The sequence below is a fragment of the Centroberyx affinis genome, unplaced genomic scaffold (genome assembly GCF_046629955.1).
Source record: "Centroberyx affinis isolate AG114_WGS23_722 - 3 ecotype Tasmania unplaced genomic scaffold, CSIRO-AGI_Caff_v1 ptg003898l_1, whole genome shotgun sequence".
NCBI lineage: Eukaryota > Metazoa > Chordata > Actinopteri > Beryciformes > Berycidae > Centroberyx > Centroberyx affinis.
The window spans coordinates 120943-148589 of NW_027281736.1; the positions used below are offsets into that span (position 1 = coordinate 120943).

The 27647-nt window shown below is 52.2% G+C and overlaps 31 non-coding genes and 30 pseudogenes across 31 annotated transcripts; all 61 read right to left on the reverse strand.

The window, feature by feature from the left end:
* Window positions 1-224: 224 nt before the first annotated feature.
* trnad-guc (transfer RNA aspartic acid (anticodon GUC)) lies at window positions 225-296 on the reverse strand. Its single transcript has one exon. It is a non-coding gene; the product is annotated as a tRNA-Asp (tRNA).
* A 232-nt stretch (window positions 297-528) lies between these two features.
* On the reverse strand, window positions 529-703 carry LOC139662821 (U2 spliceosomal RNA; annotated as a pseudogene).
* A 430-nt stretch (window positions 704-1133) lies between these two features.
* Window positions 1134-1205, reverse strand: trnad-guc (transfer RNA aspartic acid (anticodon GUC)). Its single transcript has one exon. It is a non-coding gene; the product is annotated as a tRNA-Asp (tRNA).
* Window positions 1206-1438: 233 nt separating this feature from the next.
* Window positions 1439-1613, reverse strand: LOC139662822 (U2 spliceosomal RNA; annotated as a pseudogene).
* A 430-nt stretch (window positions 1614-2043) lies between these two features.
* On the reverse strand, window positions 2044-2115 carry trnad-guc (transfer RNA aspartic acid (anticodon GUC)). The gene has a single exon. It is a non-coding gene; the product is annotated as a tRNA-Asp (tRNA).
* A 233-nt stretch (window positions 2116-2348) lies between these two features.
* LOC139662831 (U2 spliceosomal RNA) lies at window positions 2349-2523 on the reverse strand (annotated as a pseudogene).
* A 430-nt stretch (window positions 2524-2953) lies between these two features.
* Window positions 2954-3025, reverse strand: trnad-guc (transfer RNA aspartic acid (anticodon GUC)). The gene has a single exon. It is a non-coding gene; the product is annotated as a tRNA-Asp (tRNA).
* A 232-nt stretch (window positions 3026-3257) lies between these two features.
* Window positions 3258-3432, reverse strand: LOC139662823 (U2 spliceosomal RNA; annotated as a pseudogene).
* Window positions 3433-3862: 430 nt separating this feature from the next.
* trnad-guc (transfer RNA aspartic acid (anticodon GUC)) lies at window positions 3863-3934 on the reverse strand. The gene has a single exon. It is a non-coding gene; the product is annotated as a tRNA-Asp (tRNA).
* A 233-nt stretch (window positions 3935-4167) lies between these two features.
* LOC139662843 (U2 spliceosomal RNA) lies at window positions 4168-4342 on the reverse strand (annotated as a pseudogene).
* Window positions 4343-4772: 430 nt separating this feature from the next.
* trnad-guc (transfer RNA aspartic acid (anticodon GUC)) lies at window positions 4773-4844 on the reverse strand. The gene has a single exon. It is a non-coding gene; the product is annotated as a tRNA-Asp (tRNA).
* Window positions 4845-5076: 232 nt separating this feature from the next.
* On the reverse strand, window positions 5077-5251 carry LOC139662824 (U2 spliceosomal RNA; annotated as a pseudogene).
* Window positions 5252-5681: 430 nt separating this feature from the next.
* trnad-guc (transfer RNA aspartic acid (anticodon GUC)) lies at window positions 5682-5753 on the reverse strand. Its single transcript has one exon. It is a non-coding gene; the product is annotated as a tRNA-Asp (tRNA).
* Window positions 5754-5986: 233 nt separating this feature from the next.
* Window positions 5987-6161, reverse strand: LOC139662825 (U2 spliceosomal RNA; annotated as a pseudogene).
* A 430-nt stretch (window positions 6162-6591) lies between these two features.
* On the reverse strand, window positions 6592-6663 carry trnad-guc (transfer RNA aspartic acid (anticodon GUC)). The gene has a single exon. It is a non-coding gene; the product is annotated as a tRNA-Asp (tRNA).
* A 233-nt stretch (window positions 6664-6896) lies between these two features.
* Window positions 6897-7071, reverse strand: LOC139662854 (U2 spliceosomal RNA; annotated as a pseudogene).
* Window positions 7072-7501: 430 nt separating this feature from the next.
* On the reverse strand, window positions 7502-7573 carry trnad-guc (transfer RNA aspartic acid (anticodon GUC)). Its single transcript has one exon. It is a non-coding gene; the product is annotated as a tRNA-Asp (tRNA).
* Window positions 7574-7806: 233 nt separating this feature from the next.
* On the reverse strand, window positions 7807-7981 carry LOC139662826 (U2 spliceosomal RNA; annotated as a pseudogene).
* Window positions 7982-8411: 430 nt separating this feature from the next.
* trnad-guc (transfer RNA aspartic acid (anticodon GUC)) lies at window positions 8412-8483 on the reverse strand. The gene has a single exon. It is a non-coding gene; the product is annotated as a tRNA-Asp (tRNA).
* Window positions 8484-8716: 233 nt separating this feature from the next.
* On the reverse strand, window positions 8717-8891 carry LOC139662827 (U2 spliceosomal RNA; annotated as a pseudogene).
* Window positions 8892-9321: 430 nt separating this feature from the next.
* trnad-guc (transfer RNA aspartic acid (anticodon GUC)) lies at window positions 9322-9393 on the reverse strand. Its single transcript has one exon. It is a non-coding gene; the product is annotated as a tRNA-Asp (tRNA).
* A 233-nt stretch (window positions 9394-9626) lies between these two features.
* On the reverse strand, window positions 9627-9801 carry LOC139662828 (U2 spliceosomal RNA; annotated as a pseudogene).
* A 430-nt stretch (window positions 9802-10231) lies between these two features.
* Window positions 10232-10303, reverse strand: trnad-guc (transfer RNA aspartic acid (anticodon GUC)). The gene has a single exon. It is a non-coding gene; the product is annotated as a tRNA-Asp (tRNA).
* A 233-nt stretch (window positions 10304-10536) lies between these two features.
* LOC139662829 (U2 spliceosomal RNA) lies at window positions 10537-10711 on the reverse strand (annotated as a pseudogene).
* Window positions 10712-11141: 430 nt separating this feature from the next.
* On the reverse strand, window positions 11142-11213 carry trnad-guc (transfer RNA aspartic acid (anticodon GUC)). Its single transcript has one exon. It is a non-coding gene; the product is annotated as a tRNA-Asp (tRNA).
* Window positions 11214-11446: 233 nt separating this feature from the next.
* Window positions 11447-11621, reverse strand: LOC139662830 (U2 spliceosomal RNA; annotated as a pseudogene).
* A 430-nt stretch (window positions 11622-12051) lies between these two features.
* trnad-guc (transfer RNA aspartic acid (anticodon GUC)) lies at window positions 12052-12123 on the reverse strand. The gene has a single exon. It is a non-coding gene; the product is annotated as a tRNA-Asp (tRNA).
* Window positions 12124-12356: 233 nt separating this feature from the next.
* On the reverse strand, window positions 12357-12531 carry LOC139662832 (U2 spliceosomal RNA; annotated as a pseudogene).
* Window positions 12532-12961: 430 nt separating this feature from the next.
* Window positions 12962-13033, reverse strand: trnad-guc (transfer RNA aspartic acid (anticodon GUC)). The gene has a single exon. It is a non-coding gene; the product is annotated as a tRNA-Asp (tRNA).
* A 233-nt stretch (window positions 13034-13266) lies between these two features.
* LOC139662864 (U2 spliceosomal RNA) lies at window positions 13267-13441 on the reverse strand (annotated as a pseudogene).
* Window positions 13442-13871: 430 nt separating this feature from the next.
* trnad-guc (transfer RNA aspartic acid (anticodon GUC)) lies at window positions 13872-13943 on the reverse strand. Its single transcript has one exon. It is a non-coding gene; the product is annotated as a tRNA-Asp (tRNA).
* A 233-nt stretch (window positions 13944-14176) lies between these two features.
* On the reverse strand, window positions 14177-14351 carry LOC139662833 (U2 spliceosomal RNA; annotated as a pseudogene).
* A 430-nt stretch (window positions 14352-14781) lies between these two features.
* Window positions 14782-14853, reverse strand: trnad-guc (transfer RNA aspartic acid (anticodon GUC)). The gene has a single exon. It is a non-coding gene; the product is annotated as a tRNA-Asp (tRNA).
* Window positions 14854-15086: 233 nt separating this feature from the next.
* On the reverse strand, window positions 15087-15261 carry LOC139662834 (U2 spliceosomal RNA; annotated as a pseudogene).
* Window positions 15262-15691: 430 nt separating this feature from the next.
* On the reverse strand, window positions 15692-15763 carry trnad-guc (transfer RNA aspartic acid (anticodon GUC)). The gene has a single exon. It is a non-coding gene; the product is annotated as a tRNA-Asp (tRNA).
* A 233-nt stretch (window positions 15764-15996) lies between these two features.
* On the reverse strand, window positions 15997-16171 carry LOC139662835 (U2 spliceosomal RNA; annotated as a pseudogene).
* Window positions 16172-16601: 430 nt separating this feature from the next.
* On the reverse strand, window positions 16602-16673 carry trnad-guc (transfer RNA aspartic acid (anticodon GUC)). The gene has a single exon. It is a non-coding gene; the product is annotated as a tRNA-Asp (tRNA).
* A 233-nt stretch (window positions 16674-16906) lies between these two features.
* Window positions 16907-17081, reverse strand: LOC139662836 (U2 spliceosomal RNA; annotated as a pseudogene).
* Window positions 17082-17511: 430 nt separating this feature from the next.
* Window positions 17512-17583, reverse strand: trnad-guc (transfer RNA aspartic acid (anticodon GUC)). Its single transcript has one exon. It is a non-coding gene; the product is annotated as a tRNA-Asp (tRNA).
* Window positions 17584-17816: 233 nt separating this feature from the next.
* LOC139662837 (U2 spliceosomal RNA) lies at window positions 17817-17991 on the reverse strand (annotated as a pseudogene).
* Window positions 17992-18421: 430 nt separating this feature from the next.
* On the reverse strand, window positions 18422-18493 carry trnad-guc (transfer RNA aspartic acid (anticodon GUC)). Its single transcript has one exon. It is a non-coding gene; the product is annotated as a tRNA-Asp (tRNA).
* Window positions 18494-18726: 233 nt separating this feature from the next.
* LOC139662838 (U2 spliceosomal RNA) lies at window positions 18727-18901 on the reverse strand (annotated as a pseudogene).
* A 430-nt stretch (window positions 18902-19331) lies between these two features.
* trnad-guc (transfer RNA aspartic acid (anticodon GUC)) lies at window positions 19332-19403 on the reverse strand. The gene has a single exon. It is a non-coding gene; the product is annotated as a tRNA-Asp (tRNA).
* Window positions 19404-19636: 233 nt separating this feature from the next.
* Window positions 19637-19811, reverse strand: LOC139662839 (U2 spliceosomal RNA; annotated as a pseudogene).
* Window positions 19812-20241: 430 nt separating this feature from the next.
* trnad-guc (transfer RNA aspartic acid (anticodon GUC)) lies at window positions 20242-20313 on the reverse strand. The gene has a single exon. It is a non-coding gene; the product is annotated as a tRNA-Asp (tRNA).
* A 233-nt stretch (window positions 20314-20546) lies between these two features.
* On the reverse strand, window positions 20547-20721 carry LOC139662840 (U2 spliceosomal RNA; annotated as a pseudogene).
* A 430-nt stretch (window positions 20722-21151) lies between these two features.
* Window positions 21152-21223, reverse strand: trnad-guc (transfer RNA aspartic acid (anticodon GUC)). Its single transcript has one exon. It is a non-coding gene; the product is annotated as a tRNA-Asp (tRNA).
* Window positions 21224-21456: 233 nt separating this feature from the next.
* On the reverse strand, window positions 21457-21631 carry LOC139662842 (U2 spliceosomal RNA; annotated as a pseudogene).
* A 430-nt stretch (window positions 21632-22061) lies between these two features.
* Window positions 22062-22133, reverse strand: trnad-guc (transfer RNA aspartic acid (anticodon GUC)). Its single transcript has one exon. It is a non-coding gene; the product is annotated as a tRNA-Asp (tRNA).
* A 233-nt stretch (window positions 22134-22366) lies between these two features.
* On the reverse strand, window positions 22367-22541 carry LOC139662844 (U2 spliceosomal RNA; annotated as a pseudogene).
* A 430-nt stretch (window positions 22542-22971) lies between these two features.
* trnad-guc (transfer RNA aspartic acid (anticodon GUC)) lies at window positions 22972-23043 on the reverse strand. The gene has a single exon. It is a non-coding gene; the product is annotated as a tRNA-Asp (tRNA).
* Window positions 23044-23276: 233 nt separating this feature from the next.
* On the reverse strand, window positions 23277-23451 carry LOC139662845 (U2 spliceosomal RNA; annotated as a pseudogene).
* A 430-nt stretch (window positions 23452-23881) lies between these two features.
* On the reverse strand, window positions 23882-23953 carry trnad-guc (transfer RNA aspartic acid (anticodon GUC)). The gene has a single exon. It is a non-coding gene; the product is annotated as a tRNA-Asp (tRNA).
* Window positions 23954-24186: 233 nt separating this feature from the next.
* Window positions 24187-24361, reverse strand: LOC139662846 (U2 spliceosomal RNA; annotated as a pseudogene).
* Window positions 24362-24791: 430 nt separating this feature from the next.
* trnad-guc (transfer RNA aspartic acid (anticodon GUC)) lies at window positions 24792-24863 on the reverse strand. Its single transcript has one exon. It is a non-coding gene; the product is annotated as a tRNA-Asp (tRNA).
* A 233-nt stretch (window positions 24864-25096) lies between these two features.
* Window positions 25097-25271, reverse strand: LOC139662847 (U2 spliceosomal RNA; annotated as a pseudogene).
* Window positions 25272-25701: 430 nt separating this feature from the next.
* On the reverse strand, window positions 25702-25773 carry trnad-guc (transfer RNA aspartic acid (anticodon GUC)). The gene has a single exon. It is a non-coding gene; the product is annotated as a tRNA-Asp (tRNA).
* Window positions 25774-26006: 233 nt separating this feature from the next.
* Window positions 26007-26181, reverse strand: LOC139662848 (U2 spliceosomal RNA; annotated as a pseudogene).
* A 430-nt stretch (window positions 26182-26611) lies between these two features.
* On the reverse strand, window positions 26612-26683 carry trnad-guc (transfer RNA aspartic acid (anticodon GUC)). The gene has a single exon. It is a non-coding gene; the product is annotated as a tRNA-Asp (tRNA).
* A 233-nt stretch (window positions 26684-26916) lies between these two features.
* On the reverse strand, window positions 26917-27091 carry LOC139662849 (U2 spliceosomal RNA; annotated as a pseudogene).
* A 430-nt stretch (window positions 27092-27521) lies between these two features.
* On the reverse strand, window positions 27522-27593 carry trnad-guc (transfer RNA aspartic acid (anticodon GUC)). Its single transcript has one exon. It is a non-coding gene; the product is annotated as a tRNA-Asp (tRNA).
* Window positions 27594-27647: the final 54 nt, after the last annotated feature.

Below are 27647 nucleotides of genomic sequence, written 5' to 3' on the forward strand. Positions count from 1 at the left end.
GCCTTTCACTCACCGGTGTTACCCTACACGGACGCCTTTAGAAAAAAGGCCAAAGACTTTCACGTCGTGAGAAGAGAAAGCGGAAGAAGTCCTGCACATTTAGCACAATGTTTGGGCCAACTCCAGCGTGCGCAGCATCCCTTGCAACTTCAGGTGGTTTGCCCTTGCTCAAAATCCTTCGTCAAGTGCGACGGGAACAGCACAAAGCAGCTGGTGAAGCTGGCCTCCCCGTCGGGGAATTGAACCCCGGTCTCCTGCGTGACAGGCAGGGATACTAGCCACTATACTAACGAGGAGCACGCTCGGGCAAGCCCGGAACACGCCACCGTGGGAACAGAGTAGATATGGGGGAAACGGGCGAAGGATCCAGCACGGGTCCAACAGACCGTTTCCAGGAATTCCAAAGTTGCAGAGATTTCCCTCCGCTTTGGGTTTTGTACTTCAGGCATGTGCAAGACAATCATTTATTCAATGGTGCTGACTTCTTGTCATCTATTTCTCTTTTGTTGCTTCTCCCCACGGCGAGACAACGGGTGCATCGCTCCCGGTGGCGCTGCATCACCGGGTGGACGCGTGGAGCCAGCGGACCAAGAGCCTTTTTTCTGTCCGTTCGATATGTTTTCCCCTATACAGAGCGCATCAGATATTCAACTGATGACAACAGATCCTACACTTGGTCGCATCCAAAGCGCCGAGAAGCCCTATCCCCTTGTCGTTTGCAGCCCAGACGTGTCCTGGTGAAAGTTCTTCCCTGTTGGTGTGCCATTATACTTTCCTTTAGAAGTTGCCCGCGCTTAGCACCTCTATCCAAGGAGCCTTTAGTTTATTTATCCGCCTAGTTCTTACTTTTTTTTTTGTCCCTTTCACCACTGTGTAGGACTCAGCCAAACGGCAAATCCTGCCACAGTCGCCTTTCACTCACCGGTGTTACCCTACACGGACGCCTTTAGAAAAAAGGCCAAAGACTTTCACGTCGTGAGAAGAGAAAGCGGAAGAAGTCCTGCACATTTAGCACAATGTTTGGGCCAACTCCAGCGTGCGCAGCATCCCTTGCAACTTCAGGTGGTTTGCCCTTGCTCAAAATCCTTCGTCAGGTGCGACGGGAACAGCACAAAGCAGCTGGTGAAGCTGGCCTCCCCGTCGGGGAATTGAACCCCGGTCTCCTGCGTGACAGGCAGGGATACTAGCCACTATACTAACGAGGAGCACGCTCGGGCAAGCCCGGAACACGCCACCCGTGGGAACAGAGTAGATATGGGGGAAACGGGCGAAGGATCCAGCACGGGTCCAACAGACCGTTTCCAGGAATTCCAAAGTTGCAGAGATTTCCCTCCGCTTTGGGTTTTGTACTTCAGGCATGTGCAAGACAATCATTTATTCAATGGTGCTGACTTCTTGTCATCTATTTCTCTTTTGTCGCTTCTCCCCACGGCGAGACAACGGGTGCATCGCTCCCGGTGGCGCTGCATCACCGGGTGGACGCGTGGAGCCAGCGGACCAAGAGCCTTTTTTCTGTCCGTTCGATATGTTTTCCCCTATACAGAGCGCATCAGATATTCAACTGATGACAACAGATCCTACACTTGGTCGCATCCAAAGCGCCGAGAAGCCCTATCCCCTTGTCGTTTGCAGCCCAGACGTGTCCTGGTGAAAGTTCTTCCCTGTTGGTGTGCCATTATACTTTCCTTTAGAAGTTGCCCGCGCTTAGCACCTCTATCCAAGGAGCCTTTAGTTTATTTATCCGCCTAGTTCTTACTTTTTTTTTTGTCCCTTTCACCACTGTGTAGGACTCAGCCAAACGGCAAATCCTGCCACAGTCGCCTTTCACTCACCGGTGTTACCCTACACGGACGCCTTTAGAAAAAAGGCCAAAGACTTTCACGTCGTGAGAAGAGAAAGCGGAAGAAGTCCTGCACATTTAGCACAATGTTTGGGCCAACTCCAGCGTGCGCAGCATCCCTTGCAACTTCAGGTGGTTTGCCCTTGCTCAAAATCCTTCGTCAAGTGCGACGGGAACAGCACAAAGCAGCTGGTGAAGCTGGCCTCCCCGTCGGGGAATTGAACCCCGGTCTCCTGCGTGACAGGCAGGGATACTAGCCACTATACTAACGAGGAGCACGCTCGGGCAAGCCCGGAACACGCCACCCGTGGGAACAGAGTAGATATGGGGGAAACGGGCGAAGGATCCAGCACGGGTCCAACAGACCGTTTCCAGGAATTCCAAAGTTGCAGAGATTTCCCTCCGCTTTGGGTTTTGTACTTCAGGCATGTGCAAGACAATCATTTATTCAATGGTGCTGACTTCTTGTCATCTATTTCTCTTTTGTTGCTTCTCCCCACGGCGAGACAACGGGTGCATCGCTCCCGGTGGCGCTGCATCACCGGGTGGACGCGTGGAGCCAACGGACCAAGAGCCTTTTTTCTGTCCGTTCGATATGTTTTCCCCTATACAGAGCGCATCAGATATTCAACTGATGACAACAGATCCTACACTTGGTCGCATCCAAAGCGCCGAGAAGCCCTATCCCCTTGTCGTTTGCAGCCCAGACGTGTCCTGGTGAAAGTTCTTCCCTGTTGGTGTGCCATTATACTTTCCTTTAGAAGTTGCCCGCGCTTAGCACCTCTATCCAAGGAGCCTTTAGTTTATTTATCCGCCTAGTTCTTACTTTTTTTTTTGTCCCTTTCACCACTGTGTAGGACTCAGCCAAACGGCAAATCCTGCCACAGTCGCCTTTCACTCACCGGTGTTACCCTACACGGACGCCTTTAGAAAAAAGGCCAAAGACTTTCACGTCGTGAGAAGAGAAAGCGGAAGAAGTCCTGCACATTTAGCACAATGTTTGGGCCAACTCCAGCGTGCGCAGCATCCCTTGCAACTTCAGGTGGTTTGCCCTTGCTCAAAATCCTTCGTCAAGTGCGACGGGAACAGCACAAAGCAGCTGGTGAAGCTGGCCTCCCCGTCGGGGAATTGAACCCCGGTCTCCTGCGTGACAGGCAGGGATACTAGCCACTATACTAACGAGGAGCACGCTCGGGCAAGCCCGGAACACGCCACCGTGGGAACAGAGTAGATATGGGGGAAACGGGCGAAGGATCCAGCACGGGTCCAACAGACCGTTTCCAGGAATTCCAAAGTTGCAGAGATTTCCCTCCGCTTTGGGTTTTGTACTTCAGGCATGTGCAAGACAATCATTTATTCAATGGTGCTGACTTCTTGTCATCTATTTCTCTTTTGTTGCTTCTCCCCACGGCGAGACAACGGGTGCATCGCTCCCGGTGGCGCTGCATCACCGGGTGGACGCGTGGAGCCAGCGGACCAAGAGCCTTTTTTCTGTCCGTTCGATATGTTTTCCCCTATACAGAGCGCATCAGATATTCAACTGATGACAACAGATCCTACACTTGGTCGCATCCAAAGCGCCGAGAAGCCCTATCCCCTTGTCGTTTGCAGCCCAGACGTGTCCTGGTGAAAGTTCTTCCCTGTTGGTGTGCCATTATACTTTCCTTTAGAAGTTGCCCGCGCTTAGCACCTCTATCCAAGGAGCCTTTAGTTTATTTATCCGCCTAGTTCTTACTTTTTTTTTTGTCCCTTTCACCACTGTGTAGGACTCAGCCAAACGGCAAATCCTGCCACAGTCGCCTTTCACTCACCGGTGTTACCCTACACGGACGCCTTTAGAAAAAAGGCCAAAGACTTTCACGTCGTGAGAAGAGAAAGCGGAAGAAGTCCTGCACATTTAGCACAATGTTTGGGCCAACTCCAGCGTGCGCAGCATCCCTTGCAACTTCAGGTGGTTTGCCCTTGCTCAAAATCCTTCGTCAAGTGCGACGGGAACAGCACAAAGCAGCTGGTGAAGCTGGCCTCCCCGTCGGGGAATTGAACCCCGGTCTCCTGCGTGACAGGCAGGGATACTAGCCACTATACTAACGAGGAGCACGCTCGGGCAAGCCCGGAACACGCCACCCGTGGGAACAGAGTAGATATGGGGGAAACGGGCGAAGGATCCAGCACGGGTCCAACAGACCGTTTCCAGGAATTCCAAAGTTGCAGAGATTTCCCTCCGCTTTGGGTTTTGTACTTCAGGCATGTGCAAGACAATCATTTATTCAATGGTGCTGACTTCTTGTCATCTATTTCTCTTTTGTTGCTTCTCCCCACGGCGAGACAACGGGTGCATCGCTCCCGGTGGCGCTGCATCACCGGGTGGACGCGTGGAGCCAACGGACCAAGAGCCTTTTTTCTGTCCGTTCGATATGTTTTCCCCTATACAGAGCGCATCAGATATTCAACTGATGACAACAGATCCTACACTTGGTCGCATCCAAAGCGCCGAGAAGCCCTATCCCCTTGTCGTTTGCAGCCCAGACGTGTCCTGGTGAAAGTTCTTCCCTGTTGGTGTGCCATTATACTTTCCTTTAGAAGTTGCCCGCGCTTAGCACCTCTATCCAAGGAGCCTTTAGTTTATTTATCCGCCTAGTTCTTACTTTTTTTTTTGTCCCTTTCACCACTGTGTAGGACTCAGCCAAACGGCAAATCCTGCCACAGTCGCCTTTCACTCACCGGTGTTACCCTACACGGACGCCTTTAGAAAAAAGGCCAAAGACTTTCACGTCGTGAGAAGAGAAAGCGGAAGAAGTCCTGCACATTTAGCACAATGTTTGGGCCAACTCCAGCGTGCGCAGCATCCCTTGCAACTTCAGGTGGTTTGCCCTTGCTCAAAATCCTTCATCAAGTGCGACGGGAACAGCACAAAGCAGCTGGTGAAGCTGGCCTCCCCGTCGGGGAATTGAACCCCGGTCTCCTGCGTGACAGGCAGGGATACTAGCCACTATACTAACGAGGAGCACGCTCGGGCAAGCCCGGAACACGCCACCGTGGGAACAGAGTAGATATGGGGGAAACGGGCGAAGGATCCAGCACGGGTCCAACAGACCGTTTCCAGGAATTCCAAAGTTGCAGAGATTTCCCTCCGCTTTGGGTTTTGTACTTCAGGCATGTGCAAGACAATCATTTATTCAATGGTGCTGACTTCTTGTCATCTATTTCTCTTTTGTCGCTTCTCCCCACGGCGAGACAACGGGTGCATCGCTCCCGGTGGCGCTGCATCACCGGGTGGACGCGTGGAGCCAGCGGACCAAGAGCCTTTTTTCTGTCCGTTCGATATGTTTTCCCCTATACAGAGCGCATCAGATATTCAACTGATGACAACAGATCCTACACTTGGTCGCATCCAAAGCGCCGAGAAGCCCTATCCCCTTGTCGTTTGCAGCCCAGACGTGTCCTGGTGAAAGTTCTTCCCTGTTGGTGTGCCATTATACTTTCCTTTAGAAGTTGCCCGCGCTTAGCACCTCTATCCAAGGAGCCTTTAGTTTATTTATCCGCCTAGTTCTTACTTTTTTTTTTGTCCCTTTCACCACTGTGTAGGACTCAGCCAAACGGCAAATCCTGCCACAGTCGCCTTTCACTCACCGGTGTTACCCTACACGGACGCCTTTAGAAAAAAGGCCAAAGACTTTCACGTCGTGAGAAGAGAAAGCGGAAGAAGTCCTGCACATTTAGCACAATGTTTGGGCCAACTCCAGCGTGCGCAGCATCCCTTGCAACTTCAGGTGGTTTGCCCTTGCTCAAAATCCTTCGTCAGGTGCGACGGGAACAGCACAAAGCAGCTGGTGAAGCTGGCCTCCCCGTCGGGGAATTGAACCCCGGTCTCCTGCGTGACAGGCAGGGATACTAGCCACTATACTAACGAGGAGCACGCTCGGGCAAGCCCGGAACACGCCACCCGTGGGAACAGAGTAGATATGGGGGAAACGGGCGAAGGATCCAGCACGGGTCCAACAGACCGTTTCCAGGAATTCCAAAGTTGCAGAGATTTCCCTCCGCTTTGGGTTTTGTACTTCAGGCATGTGCAAGACAATCATTTATTCAATGGTGCTGACTTCTTGTCATCTATTTCTCTTTTGTCGCTTCTCCCCACGGCGAGACAACGGGTGCATCGCTCCCGGTGGCGCTGCATCACCGGGTGGACGCGTGGAGCCAGCGGACCAAGAGCCTTTTTTCTGTCCGTTCGATATGTTTTCCCCTATACAGAGCGCATCAGATATTCAACTGATGACAACAGATCCTACACTTGGTCGCATCCAAAGCGCCGAGAAGCCCTATCCCCTTGTCGTTTGCAGCCCAGACGTGTCCTGGTGAAAGTTCTTCCCTGTTGGTGTGCCATTATACTTTCCTTTAGAAGTTGCCCGCGCTTAGCACCTCTATCCAAGGAGCCTTTAGTTTATTTATCCGCCTAGTTCTTACTTTTTTTTTTGTCCCTTTCACCACTGTGTAGGACTCAGCCAAACGGCAAATCCTGCCACAGTCGCCTTTCACTCACCGGTGTTACCCTACACGGACGCCTTTAGAAAAAAGGCCAAAGACTTTCACGTCGTGAGAAGAGAAAGCGGAAGAAGTCCTGCACATTTAGCACAATGTTTGGGCCAACTCCAGCGTGCGCAGCATCCCTTGCAACTTCAGGTGGTTTGCCCTTGCTCAAAATCCTTCGTCAAGTGCGACGGGAACAGCACAAAGCAGCTGGTGAAGCTGGCCTCCCCGTCGGGGAATTGAACCCCGGTCTCCTGCGTGACAGGCAGGGATACTAGCCACTATACTAACGAGGAGCACGCTCGGGCAAGCCCGGAACACGCCACCCGTGGGAACAGAGTAGATATGGGGGAAACGGGCGAAGGATCCAGCACGGGTCCAACAGACCGTTTCCAGGAATTCCAAAGTTGCAGAGATTTCCCTCCGCTTTGGGTTTTGTACTTCAGGCATGTGCAAGACAATCATTTATTCAATGGTGCTGACTTCTTGTCATCTATTTCTCTTTTGTCGCTTCTCCCCACGGCGAGACAACGGGTGCATCGCTCCCGGTGGCGCTGCATCACCGGGTGGACGCGTGGAGCCAACGGACCAAGAGCCTTTTTTCTGTCCGTTCGATATGTTTTCCCCTATACAGAGCGCATCAGATATTCAACTGATGACAACAGATCCTACACTTGGTCGCATCCAAAGCGCCGAGAAGCCCTATCCCCTTGTCGTTTGCAGCCCAGACGTGTCCTGGTGAAAGTTCTTCCTTGTTGGTGTGCCATTATACTTTCCTTTAGAAGTTGCCCGCGCTTAGCACCTCTATCCAAGGAGCCTTTAGTTTATTTATCCGCCTAGTTCTTACTTTTTTTTTTGTCCCTTTCACCACTGTGTAGGACTCAGCCAAACGGCAAATCCTGCCACAGTCGCCTTTCACTCACCGGTGTTACCCTACACGGACGCCTTTAGAAAAAAGGCCAAAGACTTTCACGTCGTGAGAAGAGAAAGCGGAAGAAGTCCTGCACATTTAGCACAATGTTTGGGCCAACTCCAGCGTGCGCAGCATCCCTTGCAACTTCAGGTGGTTTGCCCTTGCTCAAAATCCTTCGTCAAGTGCGACGGGAACAGCACAAAGCAGCTGGTGAAGCTGGCCTCCCCGTCGGGGAATTGAACCCCGGTCTCCTGCGTGACAGGCAGGGATACTAGCCACTATACTAACGAGGAGCACGCTCGGGCAAGCCCGGAACACGCCACCCGTGGGAACAGAGTAGATATGGGGGAAACGGGCGAAGGATCCAGCACGGGTCCAACAGACCGTTTCCAGGAATTCCAAAGTTGCAGAGATTTCCCTCCGCTTTGGGTTTTGTACTTCAGGCATGTGCAAGACAATCATTTATTCAATGGTGCTGACTTCTTGTCATCTATTTCTCTTTTGTCGCTTCTCCCCACGGCGAGACAACGGGTGCATCGCTCCCGGTGGCGCTGCATCACCGGGTGGACGCGTGGAGCCAGCGGACCAAGAGCCTTTTTTCTGTCCGTTCGATATGTTTTCCCCTATACAGAGCGCATCAGATATTCAACTGATGACAACAGATCCTACACTTGGTCGCATCCAAAGCGCCGAGAAGCCCTATCCCCTTGTCGTTTGCAGCCCAGACGTGTCCTGGTGAAAGTTCTTCCCTGTTGGTGTGCCATTATACTTTCCTTTAGAAGTTGCCCGCGCTTAGCACCTCTATCCAAGGAGCCTTTAGTTTATTTATCCGCCTAGTTCTTACTTTTTTTTTTGTCCCTTTCACCACTGTGTAGGACTCAGCCAAACGGCAAATCCTGCCACAGTCGCCTTTCACTCACCGGTGTTACCCTACACGGACGCCTTTAGAAAAAAGGCCAAAGACTTTCACGTCGTGAGAAGAGAAAGCGGAAGAAGTCCTGCACATTTAGCACAATGTTTGGGCCAACTCCAGCGTGCGCAGCATCCCTTGCAACTTCAGGTGGTTTGCCCTTGCTCAAAATCCTTCGTCAAGTGCGACGGGAACAGCACAAAGCAGCTGGTGAAGCTGGCCTCCCCGTCGGGGAATTGAACCCCGGTCTCCTGCGTGACAGGCAGGGATACTAGCCACTATACTAACGAGGAGCACGCTCGGGCAAGCCCGGAACACGCCACCCGTGGGAACAGAGTAGATATGGGGGAAACGGGCGAAGGATCCAGCACGGGTCCAACAGACCGTTTCCAGGAATTCCAAAGTTGCAGAGATTTCCCTCCGCTTTGGGTTTTGTACTTCAGGCATGTGCAAGACAATCATTTATTCAATGGTGCTGACTTCTTGTCATCTATTTCTCTTTTGTCGCTTCTCCCCACGGCGAGACAACGGGTGCATCGCTCCCGGTGGCGCTGCATCACCGGGTGGACGCGTGGAGCCAGCGGACCAAGAGCCTTTTTTCTGTCCGTTCGATATGTTTTCCCCTATACAGAGCGCATCAGATATTCAACTGATGACAACAGATCCTACACTTGGTCGCATCCAAAGCGCCGAGAAGCCCTATCCCCTTGTCGTTTGCAGCCCAGACGTGTCCTGGTGAAAGTTCTTCCCTGTTGGTGTGCCATTATACTTTCCTTTAGAAGTTGCCCGCGCTTAGCACCTCTATCCAAGGAGCCTTTAGTTTATTTATCCGCCTAGTTCTTACTTTTTTTTTTGTCCCTTTCACCACTGTGTAGGACTCAGCCAAACGGCAAATCCTGCCACAGTCGCCTTTCACTCACCGGTGTTACCCTACACGGACGCCTTTAGAAAAAAGGCCAAAGACTTTCACGTCGTGAGAAGAGAAAGCGGAAGAAGTCCTGCACATTTAGCACAATGTTTGGGCCAACTCCAGCGTGCGCAGCATCCCTTGCAACTTCAGGTGGTTTGCCCTTGCTCAAAATCCTTCGTCAAGTGCGACGGGAACAGCACAAAGCAGCTGGTGAAGCTGGCCTCCCCGTCGGGGAATTGAACCCCGGTCTCCTGCGTGACAGGCAGGGATACTAGCCACTATACTAACGAGGAGCACGCTCGGGCAAGCCCGGAACACGCCACCCGTGGGAACAGAGTAGATATGGGGGAAACGGGCGAAGGATCCAGCACGGGTCCAACAGACCGTTTCCAGGAATTCCAAAGTTGCAGAGATTTCCCTCCGCTTTGGGTTTTGTACTTCAGGCATGTGCAAGACAATCATTTATTCAATGGTGCTGACTTCTTGTCATCTATTTCTCTTTTGTCGCTTCTCCCCACGGCGAGACAACGGGTGCATCGCTCCCGGTGGCGCTGCATCACCGGGTGGACGCGTGGAGCCAGCGGACCAAGAGCCTTTTTTCTGTCCGTTCGATATGTTTTCCCCTATACAGAGCGCATCAGATATTCAACTGATGACAACAGATCCTACACTTGGTCGCATCCAAAGCGCCGAGAAGCCCTATCCCCTTGTCGTTTGCAGCCCAGACGTGTCCTGGTGAAAGTTCTTCCCTGTTGGTGTGCCATTATACTTTCCTTTAGAAGTTGCCCGCGCTTAGCACCTCTATCCAAGGAGCCTTTAGTTTATTTATCCGCCTAGTTCTTACTTTTTTTTTTGTCCCTTTCACCACTGTGTAGGACTCAGCCAAACGGCAAATCCTGCCACAGTCGCCTTTCACTCACCGGTGTTACCCTACACGGACGCCTTTAGAAAAAAGGCCAAAGACTTTCACGTCGTGAGAAGAGAAAGCGGAAGAAGTCCTGCACATTTAGCACAATGTTTGGGCCAACTCCAGCGTGCGCAGCATCCCTTGCAACTTCAGGTGGTTTGCCCTTGCTCAAAATCCTTCGTCAAGTGCGACGGGAACAGCACAAAGCAGCTGGTGAAGCTGGCCTCCCCGTCGGGGAATTGAACCCCGGTCTCCTGCGTGACAGGCAGGGATACTAGCCACTATACTAACGAGGAGCACGCTCGGGCAAGCCCGGAACACGCCACCCGTGGGAACAGAGTAGATATGGGGGAAACGGGCGAAGGATCCAGCACGGGTCCAACAGACCGTTTCCAGGAATTCCAAAGTTGCAGAGATTTCCCTCCGCTTTGGGTTTTGTACTTCAGGCATGTGCAAGACAATCATTTATTCAATGGTGCTGACTTCTTGTCATCTATTTCTCTTTTGTCGCTTCTCCCCACGGCGAGACAACGGGTGCATCGCTCCCGGTGGCGCTGCATCACCGGGTGGACGCGTGGAGCCAGCGGACCAAGAGCCTTTTTTCTGTCCGTTCGATATGTTTTCCCCTATACAGAGCGCATCAGATATTCAACTGATGACAACAGATCCTACACTTGGTCGCATCCAAAGCGCCGAGAAGCCCTATCCCCTTGTCGTTTGCAGCCCAGACGTGTCCTGGTGAAAGTTCTTCCCTGTTGGTGTGCCATTATACTTTCCTTTAGAAGTTGCCCGCGCTTAGCACCTCTATCCAAGGAGCCTTTAGTTTATTTATCCGCCTAGTTCTTACTTTTTTTTTTGTCCCTTTCACCACTGTGTAGGACTCAGCCAAACGGCAAATCCTGCCACAGTCGCCTTTCACTCACCGGTGTTACCCTACACGGACGCCTTTAGAAAAAAGGCCAAAGACTTTCACGTCGTGAGAAGAGAAAGCGGAAGAAGTCCTGCACATTTAGCACAATGTTTGGGCCAACTCCAGCGTGCGCAGCATCCCTTGCAACTTCAGGTGGTTTGCCCTTGCTCAAAATCCTTCGTCAAGTGCGACGGGAACAGCACAAAGCAGCTGGTGAAGCTGGCCTCCCCGTCGGGGAATTGAACCCCGGTCTCCTGCGTGACAGGCAGGGATACTAGCCACTATACTAACGAGGAGCACGCTCGGGCAAGCCCGGAACACGCCACCCGTGGGAACAGAGTAGATATGGGGGAAACGGGCGAAGGATCCAGCACGGGTCCAACAGACCGTTTCCAGGAATTCCAAAGTTGCAGAGATTTCCCTCCGCTTTGGGTTTTGTACTTCAGGCATGTGCAAGACAATCATTTATTCAATGGTGCTGACTTCTTGTCATCTATTTCTCTTTTGTCGCTTCTCCCCACGGCGAGACAACGGGTGCATCGCTCCCGGTGGCGCTGCATCACCGGGTGGACGCGTGGAGCCAGCGGACCAAGAGCCTTTTTTCTGTCCGTTCGATATGTTTTCCCCTATACAGAGCGCATCAGATATTCAACTGATGACAACAGATCCTACACTTGGTCGCATCCAAAGCGCCGAGAAGCCCTATCCCCTTGTCGTTTGCAGCCCAGACGTGTCCTGGTGAAAGTTCTTCCCTGTTGGTGTGCCATTATACTTTCCTTTAGAAGTTGCCCGCGCTTAGCACCTCTATCCAAGGAGCCTTTAGTTTATTTATCCGCCTAGTTCTTACTTTTTTTTTTGTCCCTTTCACCACTGTGTAGGACTCAGCCAAACGGCAAATCCTGCCACAGTCGCCTTTCACTCACCGGTGTTACCCTACACGGACGCCTTTAGAAAAAAGGCCAAAGACTTTCACGTCGTGAGAAGAGAAAGCGGAAGAAGTCCTGCACATTTAGCACAATGTTTGGGCCAACTCCAGCGTGCGCAGCATCCCTTGCAACTTCAGGTGGTTTGCCCTTGCTCAAAATCCTTCGTCAAGTGCGACGGGAACAGCACAAAGCAGCTGGTGAAGCTGGCCTCCCCGTCGGGGAATTGAACCCCGGTCTCCTGCGTGACAGGCAGGGATACTAGCCACTATACTAACGAGGAGCACGCTCGGGCAAGCCCGGAACACGCCACCCGTGGGAACAGAGTAGATATGGGGGAAACGGGCGAAGGATCCAGCACGGGTCCAACAGACCGTTTCCAGGAATTCCAAAGTTGCAGAGATTTCCCTCCGCTTTGGGTTTTGTACTTCAGGCATGTGCAAGACAATCATTTATTCAATGGTGCTGACTTCTTGTCATCTATTTCTCTTTTGTCGCTTCTCCCCACGGCGAGACAACGGGTGCATCGCTCCCGGTGGCGCTGCATCACCGGGTGGACGCGTGGAGCCAGCGGACCAAGAGCCTTTTTTCTGTCCGTTCGATATGTTTTCCCCTATACAGAGCGCATCAGATATTCAACTGATGACAACAGATCCTACACTTGGTCGCATCCAAAGCGCCGAGAAGCCCTATCCCCTTGTCGTTTGCAGCCCAGACGTGTCCTGGTGAAAGTTCTTCCCTGTTGGTGTGCCATTATACTTTCCTTTAGAAGTTGCCCGCGCTTAGCACCTCTATCCAAGGAGCCTTTAGTTTATTTATCCGCCTAGTTCTTACTTTTTTTTTTGTCCCTTTCACCACTGTGTAGGACTCAGCCAAACGGCAAATCCTGCCACAGTCGCCTTTCACTCACCGGTGTTACCCTACACGGACGCCTTTAGAAAAAAGGCCAAAGACTTTCACGTCGTGAGAAGAGAAAGCGGAAGAAGTCCTGCACATTTAGCACAATGTTTGGGCCAACTCCAGCGTGCGCAGCATCCCTTGCAACTTCAGGTGGTTTGCCCTTGCTCAAAATCCTTCGTCAAGTGCGACGGGAACAGCACAAAGCAGCTGGTGAAGCTGGCCTCCCCGTCGGGGAATTGAACCCCGGTCTCCTGCGTGACAGGCAGGGATACTAGCCACTATACTAACGAGGAGCACGCTCGGGCAAGCCCGGAACACGCCACCCGTGGGAACAGAGTAGATATGGGGGAAACGGGCGAAGGATCCAGCACGGGTCCAACAGACCGTTTCCAGGAATTCCAAAGTTGCAGAGATTTCCCTCCGCTTTGGGTTTTGTACTTCAGGCATGTGCAAGACAATCATTTATTCAATGGTGCTGACTTCTTGTCATCTATTTCTCTTTTGTCGCTTCTCCCCACGGCGAGACAACGGGTGCATCGCTCCCGGTGGCGCTGCATCACCGGGTGGACGCGTGGAGCCAGCGGACCAAGAGCCTTTTTTCTGTCCGTTCGATATGTTTTCCCCTATACAGAGCGCATCAGATATTCAACTGATGACAACAGATCCTACACTTGGTCGCATCCAAAGCGCCGAGATGCCCTATCCCCTTGTCGTTTGCAGCCCAGACGTGTCCTGGTGAAAGTTCTTCCCTGTTGGTGTGCCATTATACTTTCCTTTAGAAGTTGCCCGCGCTTAGCACCTCTATCCAAGGAGCCTTTAGTTTATTTATCCGCCTAGTTCTTACTTTTTTTTTTGTCCCTTTCACCACTGTGTAGGACTCAGCCAAACGGCAAATCCTGCCACAGTCGCCTTTCACTCACCGGTGTTACCCTACACGGACGCCTTTAGAAAAAAGGCCAAAGACTTTCACGTCGTGAGAAGAGAAAGCGGAAGAAGTCCTGCACATTTAGCACAATGTTTGGGCCAACTCCAGCGTGCGCAGCATCCCTTGCAACTTCAGGTGGTTTGCCCTTGCTCAAAATCCTTCGTCAAGTGCGACGGGAACAGCACAAAGCAGCTGGTGAAGCTGGCCTCCCCGTCGGGGAATTGAACCCCGGTCTCCTGCGTGACAGGCAGGGATACTAGCCACTATACTAACGAGGAGCACGCTCGGGCAAGCCCGGAACACGCCACCCGTGGGAACAGAGTAGATATGGGGGAAACGGGCGAAGGATCCAGCACGGGTCCAACAGACCGTTTCCAGGAATTCCAAAGTTGCAGAGATTTCCCTCCGCTTTGGGTTTTGTACTTCAGGCATGTGCAAGACAATCATTTATTCAATGGTGCTGACTTCTTGTCATCTATTTCTCTTTTGTTGCTTCTCCCCACGGCGAGACAACGGGTGCATCGCTCCCGGTGGCGCTGCATCACCGGGTGGACGCGTGGAGCCAGCGGACCAAGAGCCTTTTTTCTGTCCGTTCGATATGTTTTCCCCTATACAGAGCGCATCAGATATTCAACTGATGACAACAGATCCTACACTTGGTCGCATCCAAAGCGCCGAGAAGCCCTATCCCCTTGTCGTTTGCAGCCCAGACGTGTCCTGGTGAAAGTTCTTCCCTGTTGGTGTGCCATTATACTTTCCTTTAGAAGTTGCCCGCGCTTAGCACCTCTATCCAAGGAGCCTTTAGTTTATTTATCCGCCTAGTTCTTACTTTTTTTTTTGTCCCTTTCACCACTGTGTAGGACTCAGCCAAACGGCAAATCCTGCCACAGTCGCCTTTCACTCACCGGTGTTACCCTACACGGACGCCTTTAGAAAAAAGGCCAAAGACTTTCACGTCGTGAGAAGAGAAAGCGGAAGAAGTCCTGCACATTTAGCACAATGTTTGGGCCAACTCCAGCGTGCGCAGCATCCCTTGCAACTTCAGGTGGTTTGCCCTTGCTCAAAATCCTTCGTCAAGTGCGACGGGAACAGCACAAAGCAGCTGGTGAAGCTGGCCTCCCCGTCGGGGAATTGAACCCCGGTCTCCTGCGTGACAGGCAGGGATACTAGCCACTATACTAACGAGGAGCACGCTCGGGCAAGCCCGGAACACGCCACCCGTGGGAACAGAGTAGATATGGGGGAAACGGGCGAAGGATCCAGCACGGGTCCAACAGACCGTTTCCAGGAATTCCAAAGTTGCAGAGATTTCCCTCCGCTTTGGGTTTTGTACTTCAGGCATGTGCAAGACAATCATTTATTCAATGGTGCTGACTTCTTGTCATCTATTTCTCTTTTGTTGCTTCTCCCCACGGCGAGACAACGGGTGCATCGCTCCCGGTGGCGCTGCATCACCGGGTGGACGCGTGGAGCCAGCGGACCAAGAGCCTTTTTTCTGTCCGTTCGATATGTTTTCCCCTATACAGAGCGCATCAGATATTCAACTGATGACAACAGATCCTACACTTGGTCGCATCCAAAGCGCCGAGAAGCCCTATCCCCTTGTCGTTTGCAGCCCAGACGTGTCCTGGTGAAAGTTCTTCCCTGTTGGTGTGCCATTATACTTTCCTTTAGAAGTTGCCCGCGCTTAGCACCTCTATCCAAGGAGCCTTTAGTTTATTTATCCGCCTAGTTCTTACTTTTTTTTTTGTCCCTTTCACCACTGTGTAGGACTCAGCCAAACGGCAAATCCTGCCACAGTCGCCTTTCACTCACCGGTGTTACCCTACACGGACGCCTTTAGAAAAAAGGCCAAAGACTTTCACGTCGTGAGAAGAGAAAGCGGAAGAAGTCCTGCACATTTAGCACAATGTTTGGGCCAACTCCAGCGTGCGCAGCATCCCTTGCAACTTCAGGTGGTTTGCCCTTGCTCAAAATCCTTCGTCAAGTGCGACGGGAACAGCACAAAGCAGCTGGTGAAGCTGGCCTCCCCGTCGGGGAATTGAACCCCGGTCTCCTGCGTGACAGGCAGGGATACTAGCCACTATACTAACGAGGAGCACGCTCGGGCAAGCCCGGAACACGCCACCCGTGGGAACAGAGTAGATATGGGGGAAACGGGCGAAGGATCCAGCACGGGTCCAACAGACCGTTTCCAGGAATTCCAAAGTTGCAGAGATTTCCCTCCGCTTTGGGTTTTGTACTTCAGGCATGTGCAAGACAATCATTTATTCAATGGTGCTGACTTCTTGTCATCTATTTCTCTTTTGTTGCTTCTCCCCACGGCGAGACAACGGGTGCATCGCTCCCGGTGGCGCTGCATCACCGGGTGGACGCGTGGAGCCAGCGGACCAAGAGCCTTTTTTCTGTCCGTTCGATATGTTTTCCCCTATACAGAGCGCATCAGATATTCAACTGATGACAACAGATCCTACACTTGGTCGCATCCAAAGCGCCGAGAAGCCCTATCCCCTTGTCGTTTGCAGCCCAGACGTGTCCTGGTGAAAGTTCTTCCCTGTTGGTGTGCCATTATACTTTCCTTTAGAAGTTGCCCGCGCTTAGCACCTCTATCCAAGGAGCCTTTAGTTTATTTATCCGCCTAGTTCTTACTTTTTTTTTTGTCCCTTTCACCACTGTGTAGGACTCAGCCAAACGGCAAATCCTGCCACAGTCGCCTTTCACTCACCGGTGTTACCCTACACGGACGCCTTTAGAAAAAAGGCCAAAGACTTTCACGTCGTGAGAAGAGAAAGCGGAAGAAGTCCTGCACATTTAGCACAATGTTTGGGCCAACTCCAGCGTGCGCAGCATCCCTTGCAACTTCAGGTGGTTTGCCCTTGCTCAAAATCCTTCGTCAAGTGCGACGGGAACAGCACAAAGCAGCTGGTGAAGCTGGCCTCCCCGTCGGGGAATTGAACCCCGGTCTCCTGCGTGACAGGCAGGGATACTAGCCACTATACTAACGAGGAGCACGCTCGGGCAAGCCCGGAACACGCCACCCGTGGGAACAGAGTAGATATGGGGGAAACGGGCGAAGGATCCAGCACGGGTCCAACAGACCGTTTCCAGGAATTCCAAAGTTGCAGAGATTTCCCTCCGCTTTGGGTTTTGTACTTCAGGCATGTGCAAGACAATCATTTATTCAATGGTGCTGACTTCTTGTCATCTATTTCTCTTTTGTTGCTTCTCCCCACGGCGAGACAACGGGTGCATCGCTCCCGGTGGCGCTGCATCACCGGGTGGACGCGTGGAGCCAGCGGACCAAGAGCCTTTTTTCTGTCCGTTCGATATGTTTTCCCCTATACAGAGCGCATCAGATATTCAACTGATGACAACAGATCCTACACTTGGTCGCATCCAAAGCGCCGAGAAGCCCTATCCCCTTGTCGTTTGCAGCCCAGACGTGTCCTGGTGAAAGTTCTTCCCTGTTGGTGTGCCATTATACTTTCCTTTAGAAGTTGCCCGCGCTTAGCACCTCTATCCAAGGAGCCTTTAGTTTATTTATCCGCCTAGTTCTTACTTTTTTTTTTGTCCCTTTCACCACTGTGTAGGACTCAGCCAAACGGCAAATCCTGCCACAGTCGCCTTTCACTCACCGGTGTTACCCTACACGGACGCCTTTAGAAAAAAGGCCAAAGACTTTCACGTCGTGAGAAGAGAAAGCGGAAGAAGTCCTGCACATTTAGCACAATGTTTGGGCCAACTCCAGCGTGCGCAGCATCCCTTGCAACTTCAGGTGGTTTGCCCTTGCTCAAAATCCTTCGTCAAGTGCGACGGGAACAGCACAAAGCAGCTGGTGAAGCTGGCCTCCCCGTCGGGGAATTGAACCCCGGTCTCCTGCGTGACAGGCAGGGATACTAGCCACTATACTAACGAGGAGCACGCTCGGGCAAGCCCGGAACACGCCACCCGTGGGAACAGAGTAGATATGGGGGAAACGGGCGAAGGATCCAGCACGGGTCCAACAGACCGTTTCCAGGAATTCCAAAGTTGCAGAGATTTCCCTCCGCTTTGGGTTTTGTACTTCAGGCATGTGCAAGACAATCATTTATTCAATGGTGCTGACTTCTTGTCATCTATTTCTCTTTTGTTGCTTCTCCCCACGGCGAGACAACGGGTGCATCGCTCCCGGTGGCGCTGCATCACCGGGTGGACGCGTGGAGCCAGCGGACCAAGAGCCTTTTTTCTGTCCGTTCGATATGTTTTCCCCTATACAGAGCGCATCAGATATTCAACTGATGACAACAGATCCTACACTTGGTCGCATCCAAAGCGCCGAGAAGCCCTATCCCCTTGTCGTTTGCAGCCCAGACGTGTCCTGGTGAAAGTTCTTCCCTGTTGGTGTGCCATTATACTTTCCTTTAGAAGTTGCCCGCGCTTAGCACCTCTATCCAAGGAGCCTTTAGTTTATTTATCCGCCTAGTTCTTACTTTTTTTTTTGTCCCTTTCACCACTGTGTAGGACTCAGCCAAACGGCAAATCCTGCCACAGTCGCCTTTCACTCACCGGTGTTACCCTACACGGACGCCTTTAGAAAAAAGGCCAAAGACTTTCACGTCGTGAGAAGAGAAAGCGGAAGAAGTCCTGCACATTTAGCACAATGTTTGGGCCAACTCCAGCGTGCGCAGCATCCCTTGCAACTTCAGGTGGTTTGCCCTTGCTCAAAATCCTTCGTCAAGTGCGACGGGAACAGCACAAAGCAGCTGGTGAAGCTGGCCTCCCCGTCGGGGAATTGAACCCCGGTCTCCTGCGTGACAGGCAGGGATACTAGCCACTATACTAACGAGGAGCACGCTCGGGCAAGCCCGGAACACGCCACCCGTGGGAACAGAGTAGATATGGGGGAAACGGGCGAAGGATCCAGCACGGGTCCAACAGACCGTTTCCAGGAATTCCAAAGTTGCAGAGATTTCCCTCCGCTTTGGGTTTTGTACTTCAGGCATGTGCAAGACAATCATTTATTCAATGGTGCTGACTTCTTGTCATCTATTTCTCTTTTGTTGCTTCTCCCCACGGCGAGACAACGGGTGCATCGCTCCCGGTGGCGCTGCATCACCGGGTGGACGCGTGGAGCCAGCGGACCAAGAGCCTTTTTTCTGTCCGTTCGATATGTTTTCCCCTATACAGAGCGCATCAGATATTCAACTGATGACAACAGATCCTACACTTGGTCGCATCCAAAGCGCCGAGAAGCCCTATCCCCTTGTCGTTTGCAGCCCAGACGTGTCCTGGTGAAAGTTCTTCCCTGTTGGTGTGCCATTATACTTTCCTTTAGAAGTTGCCCGCGCTTAGCACCTCTATCCAAGGAGCCTTTAGTTTATTTATCCGCCTAGTTCTTACTTTTTTTTTTGTCCCTTTCACCACTGTGTAGGACTCAGCCAAACGGCAAATCCTGCCACAGTCGCCTTTCACTCACCGGTGTTACCCTACACGGACGCCTTTAGAAAAAAGGCCAAAGACTTTCACGTCGTGAGAAGAGAAAGCGGAAGAAGTCCTGCACATTTAGCACAATGTTTGGGCCAACTCCAGCGTGCGCAGCATCCCTTGCAACTTCAGGTGGTTTGCCCTTGCTCAAAATCCTTCGTCAAGTGCGACGGGAACAGCACAAAGCAGCTGGTGAAGCTGGCCTCCCCGTCGGGGAATTGAACCCCGGTCTCCTGCGTGACAGGCAGGGATACTAGCCACTATACTAACGAGGAGCACGCTCGGGCAAGCCCGGAACACGCCACCCGTGGGAACAGAGTAGATATGGGGGAAACGGGCGAAGGATCCAGCACGGGTCCAACAGACCGTTTCCAGGAATTCCAAAGTTGCAGAGATTTCCCTCCGCTTTGGGTTTTGTACTTCAGGCATGTGCAAGACAATCATTTATTCAATGGTGCTGACTTCTTGTCATCTATTTCTCTTTTGTTGCTTCTCCCCACGGCGAGACAACGGGTGCATCGCTCCCGGTGGCGCTGCATCACCGGGTGGACGCGTGGAGCCAGCGGACCAAGAGCCTTTTTTCTGTCCGTTCGATATGTTTTCCCCTATACAGAGCGCATCAGATATTCAACTGATGACAACAGATCCTACACTTGGTCGCATCCAAAGCGCCGAGAAGCCCTATCCCCTTGTCGTTTGCAGCCCAGACGTGTCCTGGTGAAAGTTCTTCCCTGTTGGTGTGCCATTATACTTTCCTTTAGAAGTTGCCCGCGCTTAGCACCTCTATCCAAGGAGCCTTTAGTTTATTTATCCGCCTAGTTCTTACTTTTTTTTTTGTCCCTTTCACCACTGTGTAGGACTCAGCCAAACGGCAAATCCTGCCACAGTCGCCTTTCACTCACCGGTGTTACCCTACACGGACGCCTTTAGAAAAAAGGCCAAAGACTTTCACGTCGTGAGAAGAGAAAGCGGAAGAAGTCCTGCACATTTAGCACAATGTTTGGGCCAACTCCAGCGTGCGCAGCATCCCTTGCAACTTCAGGTGGTTTGCCCTTGCTCAAAATCCTTCGTCAAGTGCGACGGGAACAGCACAAAGCAGCTGGTGAAGCTGGCCTCCCCGTCGGGGAATTGAACCCCGGTCTCCTGCGTGACAGGCAGGGATACTAGCCACTATACTAACGAGGAGCACGCTCGGGCAAGCCCGGAACACGCCACCCGTGGGAACAGAGTAGATATGGGGGAAACGGGCGAAGGATCCAGCACGGGTCCAACAGACCGTTTCCAGGAATTCCAAAGTTGCAGAGATTTCCCTCCGCTTTGGGTTTTGTACTTCAGGCATGTGCAAGACAATCATTTATTCAATGGTGCTGACTTCTTGTCATCTATTTCTCTTTTGTTGCTTCTCCCCACGGCGAGACAACGGGTGCATCGCTCCCGGTGGCGCTGCATCACCGGGTGGACGCGTGGAGCCAGCGGACCAAGAGCCTTTTTTCTGTCCGTTCGATATGTTTTCCCCTATACAGAGCGCATCAGATATTCAACTGATGACAACAGATCCTACACTTGGTCGCATCCAAAGCGCCGAGAAGCCCTATCCCCTTGTCGTTTGCAGCCCAGACGTGTCCTGGTGAAAGTTCTTCCCTGTTGGTGTGCCATTATACTTTCCTTTAGAAGTTGCCCGCGCTTAGCACCTCTATCCAAGGAGCCTTTAGTTTATTTATCCGCCTAGTTCTTACTTTTTTTTTTGTCCCTTTCACCACTGTGTAGGACTCAGCCAAACGGCAAATCCTGCCACAGTCGCCTTTCACTCACCGGTGTTACCCTACACGGACGCCTTTAGAAAAAAGGCCAAAGACTTTCACGTCGTGAGAAGAGAAAGCGGAAGAAGTCCTGCACATTTAGCACAATGTTTGGGCCAACTCCAGCGTGCGCAGCATCCCTTGCAACTTCAGGTGGTTTGCCCTTGCTCAAAATCCTTCGTCAAGTGCGACGGGAACAGCACAAAGCAGCTGGTGAAGCTGGCCTCCCCGTCGGGGAATTGAACCCCGGTCTCCTGCGTGACAGGCAGGGATACTAGCCACTATACTAACGAGGAGCACGCTCGGGCAAGCCCGGAACACGCCACCCGTGGGAACAGAGTAGATATGGGGGAAACGGGCGAAGGATCCAGCACGGGTCCAACAGACCGTTTCCAGGAATTCCAAAGTTGCAGAGATTTCCCTCCGCTTTGGGTTTTGTACTTCAGGCATGTGCAAGACAATCATTTATTCAATGGTGCTGACTTCTTGTCATCTATTTCTCTTTTGTTGCTTCTCCCCACGGCGAGACAACGGGTGCATCGCTCCCGGTGGCGCTGCATCACCGGGTGGACGCGTGGAGCCAGCGGACCAAGAGCCTTTTTTCTGTCCGTTCGATATGTTTTCCCCTATACAGAGCGCATCAGATATTCAACTGATGACAACAGATCCTACACTTGGTCGCATCCAAAGCGCCGAGAAGCCCTATCCCCTTGTCGTTTGCAGCCCAGACGTGTCCTGGTGAAAGTTCTTCCCTGTTGGTGTGCCATTATACTTTCCTTTAGAAGTTGCCCGCGCTTAGCACCTCTATCCAAGGAGCCTTTAGTTTATTTATCCGCCTAGTTCTTACTTTTTTTTTTGTCCCTTTCACCACTGTGTAGGACTCAGCCAAACGGCAAATCCTGCCACAGTCGCCTTTCACTCACCGGTGTTACCCTACACGGACGCCTTTAGAAAAAAGGCCAAAGACTTTCACGTCGTGAGAAGAGAAAGCGGAAGAAGTCCTGCACATTTAGCACAATGTTTGGGCCAACTCCAGCGTGCGCAGCATCCCTTGCAACTTCAGGTGGTTTGCCCTTGCTCAAAATCCTTCGTCAAGTGCGACGGGAACAGCACAAAGCAGCTGGTGAAGCTGGCCTCCCCGTCGGGGAATTGAACCCCGGTCTCCTGCGTGACAGGCAGGGATACTAGCCACTATACTAACGAGGAGCACGCTCGGGCAAGCCCGGAACACGCCACCCGTGGGAACAGAGTAGATATGGGGGAAACGGGCGAAGGATCCAGCACGGGTCCAACAGACCGTTTCCAGGAATTCCAAAGTTGCAGAGATTTCCCTCCGCTTTGGGTTTTGTACTTCAGGCATGTGCAAGACAATCATTTATTCAATGGTGCTGACTTCTTGTCATCTATTTCTCTTTTGTTGCTTCTCCCCACGGCGAGACAACGGGTGCATCGCTCCCGGTGGCGCTGCATCACCGGGTGGACGCGTGGAGCCAGCGGACCAAGAGCCTTTTTTCTGTCCGTTCGATATGTTTTCCCCTATACAGAGCGCATCAGATATTCAACTGATGACAACAGATCCTACACTTGGTCGCATCCAAAGCGCCGAGAAGCCCTATCCCCTTGTCGTTTGCAGCCCAGACGTGTCCTGGTGAAAGTTCTTCCCTGTTGGTGTGCCATTATACTTTCCTTTAGAAGTTGCCCGCGCTTAGCACCTCTATCCAAGGAGCCTTTAGTTTATTTATCCGCCTAGTTCTTACTTTTTTTTTTGTCCCTTTCACCACTGTGTAGGACTCAGCCAAACGGCAAATCCTGCCACAGTCGCCTTTCACTCACCGGTGTTACCCTACACGGACGCCTTTAGAAAAAAGGCCAAAGACTTTCACGTCGTGAGAAGAGAAAGCGGAAGAAGTCCTGCACATTTAGCACAATGTTTGGGCCAACTCCAGCGTGCGCAGCATCCCTTGCAACTTCAGGTGGTTTGCCCTTGCTCAAAATCCTTCGTCAAGTGCGACGGGAACAGCACAAAGCAGCTGGTGAAGCTGGCCTCCCCGTCGGGGAATTGAACCCCGGTCTCCTGCGTGACAGGCAGGGATACTAGCCACTATACTAACGAGGAGCACGCTCGGGCAAGCCCGGAACACGCCACCCGTGGGAACAGAGTAGATATGGGGGAAACGGGCGAAGGATCCAGCACGGGTCCAACAGACCGTTTCCAGGAATTCCAAAGTTGCAGAGATTTCCCTCCGCTTTGGGTTTTGTACTTCAGGCATGTGCAAGACAATCATTTATTCAATGGTGCTGACTTCTTGTCATCTATTTCTCTTTTGTTGCTTCTCCCCACGGCGAGACAACGGGTGCATCGCTCCCGGTGGCGCTGCATCACCGGGTGGACGCGTGGAGCCAGCGGACCAAGAGCCTTTTTTCTGTCCGTTCGATATGTTTTCCCCTATACAGAGCGCATCAGATATTCAACTGATGACAACAGATCCTACACTTGGTCGCATCCAAAGCGCCGAGAAGCCCTATCCCCTTGTCGTTTGCAGCCCAGACGTGTCCTGGTGAAAGTTCTTCCCTGTTGGTGTGCCATTATACTTTCCTTTAGAAGTTGCCCGCGCTTAGCACCTCTATCCAAGGAGCCTTTAGTTTATTTATCCGCCTAGTTCTTACTTTTTTTTTTGTCCCTTTCACCACTGTGTAGGACTCAGCCAAACGGCAAATCCTGCCACAGTCGCCTTTCACTCACCGGTGTTACCCTACACGGACGCCTTTAGAAAAAAGGCCAAAGACTTTCACGTCGTGAGAAGAGAAAGCGGAAGAAGTCCTGCACATTTAGCACAATGTTTGGGCCAACTCCAGCGTGCGCAGCATCCCTTGCAACTTCAGGTGGTTTGCCCTTGCTCAAAATCCTTCGTCAAGTGCGACGGGAACAGCACAAAGCAGCTGGTGAAGCTGGCCTCCCCGTCGGGGAATTGAACCCCGGTCTCCTGCGTGACAGGCAGGGATACTAGCCACTATACTAACGAGGAGCACGCTCGGGCAAGCCCGGAACACGCCACCCGTGGGAACAGAGTAGATATGGGGGAAACGGGCGAAGGATCCAGCACGGGTCCAACAGACCGTTTCCAGGAATTCCAAAGTTGCAGAGATTTCCCTCCGCTTTGGGTTTTGTACTTCAGGCATGTGCAAGACAATCATTTATTCAATGGTGCTGACTTCTTGTCATCTATTTCTCTTTTGTTGCTTCTCCCCACGGCGAGACAACGGGTGCATCGCTCCCGGTGGCGCTGCATCACCGGGTGGACGCGTGGAGCCAGCGGACCAAGAGCCTTTTTTCTGTCCGTTCGATATGTTTTCCCCTATACAGAGCGCATCAGATATTCAACTGATGACAACAGATCCTACACTTGGTCGCATCCAAAGCGCCGAGAAGCCCTATCCCCTTGTCGTTTGCAGCCCAGACGTGTCCTGGTGAAAGTTCTTCCCTGTTGGTGTGCCATTATACTTTCCTTTAGAAGTTGCCCGCGCTTAGCACCTCTATCCAAGGAGCCTTTAGTTTATTTATCCGCCTAGTTCTTACTTTTTTTTTTGTCCCTTTCACCACTGTGTAGGACTCAGCCAAACGGCAAATCCTGCCACAGTCGCCTTTCACTCACCGGTGTTACCCTACACGGACGCCTTTAGAAAAAAGGCCAAAGACTTTCACGTCGTGAGAAGAGAAAGCGGAAGAAGTCCTGCACATTTAGCACAATGTTTGGGCCAACTCCAGCGTGCGCAGCATCCCTTGCAACTTCAGGTGGTTTGCCCTTGCTCAAAATCCTTCGTCAAGTGCGACGGGAACAGCACAAAGCAGCTGGTGAAGCTGGCCTCCCCGTCGGGGAATTGAACCCCGGTCTCCTGCGTGACAGGCAGGGATACTAGCCACTATACTAACGAGGAGCACGCTCGGGCAAGCCCGGAACACGCCACCCGTGGGAACAGAGTAGATATGGGGGAAACGGGCGAAGGATCCAGCACGGGTCCAACAGACCGTTTCCAGGAATTCCAAAGTTGCAGAGATTTCCCTCCGCTTTGGGTTTTGTACTTCAGGCATGTGCAAGACAATCATTTATTCAATGGTGCTGACTTCTTGTCATCTATTTCTCTTTTGTTGCTTCTCCCCACGGCGAGACAACGGGTGCATCGCTCCCGGTGGCGCTGCATCACCGGGTGGACGCGTGGAGCCAGCGGACCAAGAGCCTTTTTTCTGTCCGTTCGATATGTTTTCCCCTATACAGAGCGCATCAGATATTCAACTGATGACAACAGATCCTACACTTGGTCGCATCCAAAGCGCCGAGAAGCCCTATCCCCTTGTCGTTTGCAGCCCAGACGTGTCCTGGTGAAAGTTCTTCCCTGTTGGTGTGCCATTATACTTTCCTTTAGAAGTTGCCCGCGCTTAGCACCTCTATCCAAGGAGCCTTTAGTTTATTTATCCGCCTAGTTCTTACTTTTTTTTTTGTCCCTTTCACCACTGTGTAGGACTCAGCCAAACGGCAAATCCTGCCACAGTCGCCTTTCACTCACCGGTGTTACCCTACACGGACGCCTTTAGAAAAAAGGCCAAAGACTTTCACGTCGTGAGAAGAGAAAGCGGAAGAAGTCCTGCACATTTAGCACAATGTTTGGGCCAACTCCAGCGTGCGCAGCATCCCTTGCAACTTCAGGTGGTTTGCCCTTGCTCAAAATCCTTCGTCAAGTGCGACGGGAACAGCACAAAGCAGCTGGTGAAGCTGGCCTCCCCGTCGGGGAATTGAACCCCGGTCTCCTGCGTGACAGGCAGGGATACTAGCCACTATACTAACGAGGAGCACGCTCGGGCAAGCCCGGAACACGCCACCCGTGGGAACAGAGTAGATATGGGGGAAACGGGCGAAGGATCCAGCACGGGTCCAACAGACCGTTTCCAGGAATTCCAAAGTTGCAGAGATTTCCCTCCGCTTTGGGTTTTGTACTTCAGGCATGTGCAAGACAATCATTTATTCAATGGTGCTGACTTCTTGTCATCTATTTCTCTTTTGTTGCTTCTCCCCACGGCGAGACAACGGGTGCATCGCTCCCGGTGGCGCTGCATCACCGGGTGGACGCGTGGAGCCAGCGGACCAAGAGCCTTTTTTCTGTCCGTTCGATATGTTTTCCCCTATACAGAGCGCATCAGATATTCAACTGATGACAACAGATCCTACACTTGGTCGCATCCAAAGCGCCGAGAAGCCCTATCCCCTTGTCGTTTGCAGCCCAGACGTGTCCTGGTGAAAGTTCTTCCCTGTTGGTGTGCCATTATACTTTCCTTTAGAAGTTGCCCGCGCTTAGCACCTCTATCCAAGGAGCCTTTAGTTTATTTATCCGCCTAGTTCTTACTTTTTTTTTTGTCCCTTTCACCACTGTGTAGGACTCAGCCAAACGGCAAATCCTGCCACAGTCGCCTTTCACTCACCGGTGTTACCCTACACGGACGCCTTTAGAAAAAAGGCCAAAGACTTTCACGTCGTGAGAAGAGAAAGCGGAAGAAGTCCTGCACATTTAGCACAATGTTTGGGCCAACTCCAGCGTGCGCAGCATCCCTTGCAACTTCAGGTGGTTTGCCCTTGCTCAAAATCCTTCGTCAAGTGCGACGGGAACAGCACAAAGCAGCTGGTGAAGCTGGCCTCCCCGTCGGGGAATTGAACCCCGGTCTCCTGCGTGACAGGCAGGGATACTAGCCACTATACTAACGAGGAGCACGCTCGGGCAAGCCCGGAACACGCCACCCGTGGGAACAGAGTAGATATGGGGGAAACGGGCGAAGGATCCAGCACGGGTCCAACAGACCGTTTCCAGGAATTCCAAAGTTGCAGAGATTTCCCTCCGCTTTGGGTTTTGTACTTCAGGCATGTGCAAGACAATCATTTATTCAATGGTGCTGACTTCTTGTCATCTATTTCTCTTTTGTTGCTTCTCCCCACGGCGAGACAACGGGTGCATCGCTCCCGGTGGCGCTGCATCACCGGGTGGACGCGTGGAGCCAGCGGACCAAGAGCCTTTTTTCTGTCCGTTCGATATGTTTTCCCCTATACAGAGCGCATCAGATATTCAACTGATGACAACAGATCCTACACTTGGTCGCATCCAAAGCGCCGAGAAGCCCTATCCCCTTGTCGTTTGCAGCCCAGACGTGTCCTGGTGAAAGTTCTTCCCTGTTGGTGTGCCATTATACTTTCCTTTAGAAGTTGCCCGCGCTTAGCACCTCTATCCAAGGAGCCTTTAGTTTATTTATCCGCCTAGTTCTTACTTTTTTTTTTGTCCCTTTCACCACTGTGTAGGACTCAGCCAAACGGCAAATCCTGCCACAGTCGCCTTTCACTCACCGGTGTTACCCTACACGGACGCCTTTAGAAAAAAGGCCAAAGACTTTCACGTCGTGAGAAGAGAAAGCGGAAGAAGTCCTGCACATTTAGCACAATGTTTGGGCCAACTCCAGCGTGCGCAGCATCCCTTGCAACTTCAGGTGGTTTGCCCTTGCTCAAAATCCTTCGTCAAGTGCGACGGGAACAGCACAAAGCAGCTGGTGAAGCTGGCCTCCCCGTCGGGGAATTGAACCCCGGTCTCCTGCGTGACAGGCAGGGATACTAGCCACTATACTAACGAGGAGCACGCTCGGGCAAGCCCGGAACACGCCACCCGTGGGAACAGAGTAGATATGGG